Below are 7,001 nucleotides of genomic sequence, written 5' to 3' on the forward strand. Positions count from 1 at the left end.
TTGCCCTTGGTCGACCATCACCTGACCCAAGGGCACCACCTTTCGGAGACCACTCTATCCCTTCTGCTAGGGACCCCCATAAGTAGCTGGCTACCAACCAAGCTCCCCCTCCCGGGCCTCCACCATCGTTCCAGCATGCCTCCAAATCCCCCTGCAGCTCACGCCGCTGTGACAAAAGAATCCCCCAAGCACACAAAATCCCCACCACCCCCCAGAGAGCACTACCTCAGGGAGGGCGCGCGGGACACGATTTCTTCTTGCCGAATGGCTCCTCCCCTTCCTGTTCATCTTCTTCCTGTGCCGACCTCGCTCCTTCTAACTTTTAACCCCCTACCTCCCATTCCTCTAACTCCAAATTATTAACCCCTATTCTGCCGCTTCCTACCCCCCCTCTCATGTGCCCCCTCCTCTCCCATATTGTACACTACGGGGGCTTTCTTTCTTTCTTCTCCAGAGTGCAGGCGCTGATGAGTGACGTCATCGGCGCTTGCGTCGGGGCAGAGGTCACGGCCGTCTTTGAACTGTGTGTGCACGCAGTTCAAAGAGGCTCCGGTGGGGAGTGGACGACTACGGATGCCTCCCTGGGTGAAATTAACCCAGGGATTATATAATACAGCAAAGTCTGTGGACAGAACTGGGGGGATTCCCCATGATCTGTCCCCCTGCATGATTTTCTGGCGGGATGTGTCCCCCCCCTGGTTCCTACACCCATGTATGAGGGCGCACCGGTCTCTACAGGATAATGTCATATAACAGCTCATGGGGGGGAATGAACATGAACATGTATATTTTGTTATTTACAGACTTACATACTGCTTCTGGCTCACCGGACTCTCACAGTACCATTACTAAATTATTAACTCCATGTACCTCACATAAAAAGCAACTTACCCCGTATACTGCATGTAGTGGGCACTTTAATGGCCTGGTATGAATCCTCACCAGCAGCACTTGACTAGCAGGCAGCAGCCAGTCATGTATATCTCACTAGAGGAAGGAACCCACCATTGTTGTAGGTGGTCCATACCATGGGCTGGTGCAAGGATCTTTACCACCCTAGGCAGATCCTCAATTTGCCGCCCCCTTGGCTAAACCCCTTTTTTTTGCAACTTAGACAATTTTAAAAGGGCTGTCAAAAATTCCCATTTACCCCCAAATAGTTCAAAGTAAATCTACAGGTCATGATGCAAAAAATGAGACGCCCACTGCCCTATAGAAAGAAAAATGGAAGTTTTAGAACAGAGTATTCCAAAACGTCTGTCACCACATGCTAGTGTGTGGGCTGCAGTGTGCAGGTGTGTCACCCAAATATTAGCAAAACCAACTTACATGTATTTTTATGACTTCCCCTTCTGTCCTATTCATGAATTCACGCCATGGTCAATGGACCATATGCAGTATGTGTATTTCGGGTCATACATTGAAAGTGTTTCAAGCACAGCAATAGTATGACCTCAGACGCATTTAGGCCAGGTTCCCACTGAGATCTTTTTTCAAAAACACCCCAAAAAAAAGTTTTTTTTTTTTAATTTTTTTATGGAAAAACACTGTGTCCAGGTGTTAGCTGCATATCAATAGGGAACTGCAGAATGCCATATCTACTTGGCCTTTTTTTTTTTTTTTTTTTTACTTTGGCTGCTTATCTGCTTTTTTGGGCTCACTGGCCTCATTTTTTCAAAAACAACCTCATGTTGAAACATGTTGGGAAAATTGTGGCGTTTCTCTGCCATAGAAGTCTACGGGAGAGAAAAAGTGCCATAAAAAAAAAGCCTTGTGGATTTTAACATTGGTGTTTTTTGCAGGCATTGTTAATTCTTTTTTTGGACTTTAGCGATCGGAAAAAAAGGGATGGACATAGCTTTTTTTTAAACTGAATTTAGTACGGAACCATTAAAATAAACAAAAAAACAAACAAACAAAGGGAATGATGCAGTAGGGATGACTGAATTTGTAGGGAACAATTTTTATCTGTTTTTAAACAATTTTTTTTTTTTTTTTGAAAGCAGATGCAATTATTGGGAGCGGGGGAAGGGAATTGAGAGCCACAGACAATATTATGTATGAATTTATTAAGTATAATGTATTCATTTATTATGTGCAATGTATGTTTTTTTATTTCCTTTTTTTAGGTGGTGTATATTTCCCTTAGCGCTGTACTCTCCCATCATAGAAAAGACTCTGGTCCATGTTCGGAGTAGTAGTACAGGGGCGGAGGAACCGATGGCACTGGGTGTCACCCCTGAGACCTGCTGCCATCGTAACTTAGAAGCCAGGGAAGCGGGCGGCATGTCGCCCGCTTCCCTGGCTTCTAAGTTAGGATGGCAGCGGTCTCAGGCATGAGACACAGTGCCATCAGTTCCTCAGCCTCTGTACTACTACTCCCATCAGGGAAATAAGTCTGTTCTGTGAAGGTAGTAGTGCAGCGCTGAGGTAAACATACACCACCTAAAAAAATAAAAAAAAAGGTTAGTGACATTGATAAGGATGGCCCTTATGATATTGATTACTGATCAATATATATATACATATATATATATATATATATATATGTATTTATATATTAAAAATAGATATATATGCTAATATGCTGCAGAAAAACCATTATTTTCCTTATGAGACATATCAGCTTGCTATTTGCATGCAACTAAAATGAAGACCTTGGGACGAGGCCAAAAGATGCAAGATAAAGAAGTTTGAAGTTAGAGACAAAACATTTGAAGAAATATAGACTGTGCAGAAGGACAGATACATCCGGAATTTTCTGGTAAAATAGGGAGATGGCAACATAAGTGACCTATGGCTAAGAAAGAAATGAATGCTTAATATGCTAATATATACAGACACAATACTCAAATAACCAATCAAAATATAACATGATGATTTTGACGTGATAACTAACCTCCCCTTTTAGTCAAATGTAAAAACCAATGTACTTCCGTATAATAAACAGAATTCCTTGGGACAGCTCCTTAACCAGTATGCTGAGAAGGAGATATATACCAACATTTTGTCTGGCATTTATTTCTTGTGTCGATACTCAGCAGTATACAGCAGCAGTCACTCACATTTTAAGGCCTAACCAGCAGCCAACCTTGACAACCTCAATATTACGCATAATAAAAACATACATGTTCGTAATTTTAACCCCTAAAGAACCAAACCCATTTTAGTTTTTGCACTTTCGTTTTTTCCTCCTCCCCTTCTAAAATTCATAACCTTTAAATTTTCCACCTACAGACCCATATAACGGCTTTGTGTTTTTTTGCGTGAACAATTGTATTTTATAATGACATCAATAATTTTACCACAAAATCTATGGCGAGACAAAAAAAGAAAACATTTTTGGGGTGAAATCGAAAAAACAAACACCATTTTGTAAATTTTTAGGGCTTAAGTTTCTACGCAGTGCACTTTTTGGTAAAAATGACACCATATCTTTATTCTGTAGGTCCATATGGTTACAGGGATACCCAATGTATGTAAGTTTTATTATATTTTACTACTTAAAAAAAAAAAAAATCCTAACTACATGCACCAAAATTAGTATGTTTAAAATTGTCATCTGCTGACCCCTATAACTTTTTTATTTTGCCACAGACATGGCTATGTAAGGGCTCATTTTTTGCACCATGATCTGTAGTTCTTATCGATACCATTTTTGTTTAGATAGGACTTTTTGATCAATTTTTGAATACATTTTTTATGATTTACAAAGTGACCAAAAATAAGCAATTTTGGACTTTTGGTATTTTTTTTTCATTTACACCATTGACCATGCAGTTTAAGTAACCTGATATTTTAATAGTTAGGACATTTACGCACGCGGCGATACCACATGTTTATTTTTTATGAAATGTACTTTATTTTAAATTTTTTTAAAGGGAAATAGGTGGTGATTCAAACTTTTATTGGAGGAGGCGCTTATTCACAATTATTAACAGTTTAAAAAAAAAATTATTTAAGTTTTTTACACTTTTTACTTTTTTTAGTCCCCATAGGGGGCTATACCATGCAATCTTACACTTGCATACACTGCTCAATGTTAGGCTTTGGCTTAGCATTGATCAGTGTTATTGGTGCTCTGCTGCTCTATGATGGTATAAATGCTATGATTGTCTTATTAATTGTCAATTTTTGTAATTGTGTTACTCATAAATGTACACTTTTTCTTTGTTATTGTATAGAAAACCAAAAAAAATTAACAAAAAAAGTTTTTATTTTTTATTTTTCAACTAGTATCCCTATAAATTTGGTTTAGCTGTAATCATGTTATTTTTATGGTGAACTCTGTGCACGCAATTGCTTTCTCTCCCCCCCATATATACGTTTTTTTTTCTGGGTGCATGAACCATTTTATGTTAAAATGAAGGGCACCTATAAAAGTACAACAATACGTCCTTATACATCTCCATAGATGGAAAATAAAAATGTTATGGATCAGAGAAAGAGGAAGAAAAATGCACATTTCTACAGTGAGGACATAATGCAGTGTTTCCCAACCAGGGCGCCTCCAGCTGTTGCAAAAAAAGAATGTAAACAAAAATAAACATAAACATATGTGGTGTTGCCGCATGCGTAAATGTCTGAAAATTAAAAATATAATGTTAATTAAACTGCATGGTCACTGGTGTATACGTCACTTTGTATACCATAATTTTTTTTATAAAAAAGCAATCAAAAAGTCCCATCAAAACAAAAATGGTACCAATAAATACTACAGGTCACAGAGCCAAAAAAGACCCTCATACATCCCCGTATATGGAAAATTAAAAAAGTTATAGGGGTCAGAAGAGGACAATTTTAAACATACAAATTTTCGTACAAAATTATAATTATTAATTATATGATTATATATATATATATTATATAATTATAAATTATAATTTTAAAATAAAACAAAACCTGTATAATTTGGTTTTAATCATATGGATCTACAGAATAAAAATAAAGTGTGATTTTTACTGAAATGTGCCCTACGTAGAAACAGAAGCACGCAAAAGTTACAAAATGGTGCTGTTTTTTTTTTCTCCGTTTTGCCCCACAAATAAAATACCTGCGTCCTTACGCGGTTAAAAAAAAATAGAGAATAAAAACATCCCATAATGTCCAGATGTATAATCTAAGCCCAGAGCAGATACATGTTACTGATGATCTCCTTATCTGTGTGTGGTTTGGTCACTGCTCGTGACGTCACACATGTGATCTCATAGAACCTATTGGGGCCTATAGAAAGGGCTCAGGCCCTGTAGACTGTGTCAGTCTTTGCTGGCTTGGGCTTTGGAGGGCTTTGGGTTTGTTATCACTGCTGTGATGGCTATTGGGCGGAAAAGGCGATTTAGTCAGGTGACCCCTGACACCCGTGCAAAGGGAGCAGATACAGCGCCAGCTATTCCATCTAAGCGCGCTATGGCATCAACATCTTCCCCGGCTATTCCATCGAAGCGGGATGGGGCTCCATCATCATTCCCGGCTATACCATCAAAGCGGGCTGTGGCATCAACATCTGCCCCCGCCATAACATCAGCGCCGGAGGACATGGAGACCGAGGGGAGACAATTCCCTGATGACGTCTCCATGACTGATGTGGAGCAAAGGAAGAAATTCTCTTACGATCCAGACGGGGCCTGCATCATGGAAGACATCAATGCCCCGGACTGGATTTGGAAGAGAAGGAAGTAGGAGGAGAACATCAAGAACATCAACATCAAGAACATCAACATCAAGAACATCTAGAACATCAAGAACATCTTTACCATCAATAACATCTTTACCATCAATAACATCTTTACCATCAATAACATCTTTACCATCAATAACATCAATACCATCTATTGGGGACTCACTAGAGGTAAGAACTTTACAGCAATCATCTCCTCTTCTCTTCTACAATTGCTCAAAGACTAAATATTTATTTCTTAATTCATTTCTCTGCAGTTCCCCAATAACATCTATAACATCTGAGACTCCTAAAGACTCATCCGATGAGGAGACCTCAGTCTAGAAGATCCGCAGCCGCCGCCACCTCTGATCCAGCCCCTTCCAGCCCCTCCGCTGTGCTCGGACATCATAACATTTAATATGCTGAGATATTTATAATAAACATATTTTTATATGTTTTTACCTCATGTTAATGTTTCATTTCATTAATACTCAGGGGACAATAGAATGGCATAGAAAAGTCACATCTATTTGCCCAAGGTTTGTCTTAAGTGAAAATTTACAACCTTACCAACCACTGAGGTCACAGTTTGAGAAGTGGGAGGGTCTAAGAGGAAAGGGGGCGTGGTTTCCCAAGGCTTAAAGGGGTACTCCACCCCCTAGACATCTTATCCCCTATCCAAAGGGTAGAGGATAAGATGTCTGATCGCTGGGGTCCCCCGCAATATAGCCTGCAGCACCCACCTGTATCTGCTTCCGGCAGCGCTGGAGGTTCTGGCTCCCGACCACGGATACGGAAGATCGTGACGTCATGACTCTGCCCCCGTGTGACGTCACGCCCCGCCCCCTCAATGCAAGTCTATGGGAGGGGGCGTGATGACTGTGTATAGCAGTACCTATTCGGTATCAGTATGGTAATATAATCTAGTCACTATGTAGGGGGAGATTTATCAAAACCTGTGCAAAGGAAAAGTTGCCTAGTTGCCCATAGCAACCAATCAGATCGCTTCTTTCATTTTCCACAGGCCCTTTTGAAAATGAAAGAAGCCATCTGATTGGTTGCTATGGGCAACTGGGCAACTTCTACTCTGCACAGTTTTTGATAAATCTCCCCCTATGTGATGGTAATGTTTGTGGTCCCCTGAGGAAGTCATTGGAAATGTGCGCTATGGGGATTTGCTCCTGCTCTGGACTGTTCCTGACACGGACAGAGGTGGCAGCAGAGAGCACTGTGTCAGACTGGAAAGAACAACACAACTTCCCGTGGAGCATACAGCAGCTGGAAGGGTAAGGATTTTTAAGTAAATTAGTTTCTGCCACCAGTTGATTTGAAATGTTTTTTT

At 40.1% G+C, this 7,001-nt stretch overlaps 2 protein-coding genes across 4 annotated transcripts in view; one reads left to right on the plus strand and one right to left on the minus strand.

Annotated features, from left to right (window-relative positions):
- The window catches only part of DUS2 (dihydrouridine synthase 2), a 90,457-nt gene extending 83,821 nt beyond the window's left edge, over positions 1–6,636 (minus strand). Inside the window, exon 1 of the mRNA XM_056526438.1 lies at positions 6,403–6,636. The gene's annotated coding sequence lies outside the window, so the exon portion shown is untranslated. The remainder of the gene's footprint in view (positions 1–6,402) is intronic.
- An 86-nt stretch (positions 6,637–6,722) lies between these two features.
- Positions 6,723–7,001, plus strand: part of LOC130276714 (dipeptidase 2-like) — an 82,357-nt gene continuing 82,078 nt past the window's right edge. The window contains exon 1 of one of the 3 annotated variants that reach the window (XM_056526443.1): positions 6,723–6,945. The gene's annotated coding sequence lies outside the window, so the exon portion shown is untranslated. The remainder of the gene's footprint in view (positions 6,946–7,001) is intronic. The other 2 variants (XM_056526440.1, XM_056526444.1) reach the window with 2 other exon arrangements.

This window comes from Hyla sarda, chromosome 6 (assembly GCF_029499605.1).
Source record: "Hyla sarda isolate aHylSar1 chromosome 6, aHylSar1.hap1, whole genome shotgun sequence".
NCBI classification, from domain to species: domain Eukaryota; kingdom Metazoa; phylum Chordata; class Amphibia; order Anura; family Hylidae; genus Hyla; species Hyla sarda.